We start from the raw sequence: 1,893 nt of genomic DNA, 5'->3' as shown, positions 1-1,893 counted from the left end.
GCCCTGTTCATTGATGGTGGCTAGGACCATGTGTGTGTGAATGCGTGCATATGTGTGTGTCTGTTAAATGCATAAGAAGGGCTGATATGCATGTAATGACAGGTATCACTTTGCTTTAATAATGCAAAGCGTTCAATTAAACAGGTACTGGCATTCATCCCAACCCTTACAATAAAATCAACAGAGGAAAAAGCATTTTCGTATGCTTTAAATTCCCTTCAACTTATTCACATATTATCAATCAACATTTATTTCCATCATCTAGGCTATTTTAGAATTGTGAATTAAGATTGAATCATCTGTTATATACTCTGGAAATGCAAACTACTGTTCCTCCTGGCATAACCATTTTTAAAACACAAATGTGAATTGTGTTAATCTATCTGAAACATAATTTTGCTAAATTTTCTTTGAACATTAGTTACCAATATTATTTTTTCACTAAAACCATTTTCTTTTTTTCCTACACAGAACTGGAAAAGTAGAGGATATTAATGGAAAATTATACAAGAGTGACTGTTTATTCTAGCAGGTTTGACTGATGACCCATGATTGAAAGTCATATTATTTACCTTTCTACTTATCACCTACTTGCTGAGCATCACTGGCAACATGATCATCATCATGCTCATTCTAGTGGATCCTCACCTCAAGATACCCATGTATTTTTTTCCTTTAGAATTTTTCCTCCTTAGAAATTTTCAATACTACTGCATGCATCCCTAATTTGCTAGTTATGATGGCAACTGGGGACAAAAACATGTCCTATAGTAGATGTGTTTCTCAAGTATTTTTTGTCTTCCTTCTTGGAGTTTCTGAGTTTTACTTGCTAGCAGCTATGTGCTATGACCACTATGTTGCCATCTGTAAGCCCCTGCATCATACAACCATCATAAACAGTAAAATCTGCATTCAGCTTGTCTTCTGTTTTTGGATTACTGACTGCTTTACCACCTTTGTACCTTTCCTCTTAGATCTAAAACTATTTTTGTGCCTCCAATGTTGTTGATCATTTCTACTGTGACACAACTGCCCTCATGCAGATCTCCTGCTTTACATGCATATAATTGAGACAGTGGGATTCATTTCTGCTGCAGTGACTCTGTGGTCACATTAATAATGGTGATAATATCATATACCTATATTGTAATAGCAATTCTAAAAATTCCTTCATCGAACCAGAGGGAAAAAGCTTTTACAACATGTTCTTCTCACATGATTGTGATATCTCTTTCCTATGGCAGCTGCATTTTCATATATGTAAAACCTTCAGTCCAAGAAAGAATATCTTTTTCCAAGGGAATTTCAGTGCTCAATACCCGTTGCCCCACTTTTGAACCCTTTCATCTACAGCTTACAGAACCAAGTGAAAACAGCCTTCATGACTGTGACACATAGGGTTGTTTCTTTCTCATACAAATGAATATTATATTTAATTTTAAATAAATGAAATAAACAATGGGGTCTATAGTAATAATATTGTATCCAATTATAGCTTCTGATACATATTTTTTCTTTTATTTCCATTCATCTTTGTATCTTTGAAGCTTTATTTTTGCAAAAATCTTTGTTACAACACATCTTTTTCCTTATGTTCTTCAATAGATATTTTTAAAAAAATCACTTTCTATTCTTTTATAAGCTGAAAGAAGTATACCTAAGTTTTCAAACCATCTATTTGTCTATTTAGTCAAGAATACAACACTTTTTATTTAAATTATATTTAATGTAGCATGCAATGTAAATGTTATTGCAATCCTTTACTTGTACTTAGTTATAATCTAATTAAGCTAATATTTATTTATGTCCATTTGTAATACTACCAATATATTTGTACATAGTCCATTTAATTTAATGATGGAAAATTGCTGCAGAGATTAACCCTTAGTGTTG

The 1,893-nt window shown here is 32.6% G+C and overlaps 1 pseudogene; it reads left to right on the top strand.

The window, feature by feature from the left end:
• On the top strand, positions 523-1,423 carry LOC102180017 (annotated as a pseudogene).

This window comes from Capra hircus, chromosome 5 (genome assembly GCF_001704415.2).
Source record: "Capra hircus breed San Clemente chromosome 5, ASM170441v1, whole genome shotgun sequence".
NCBI lineage: Eukaryota > Metazoa > Chordata > Mammalia > Artiodactyla > Bovidae > Capra > Capra hircus.
Note: the sequence above shows the minus strand (reverse complement) of the source record. Positions and strands in the feature narration are given on the sequence as shown.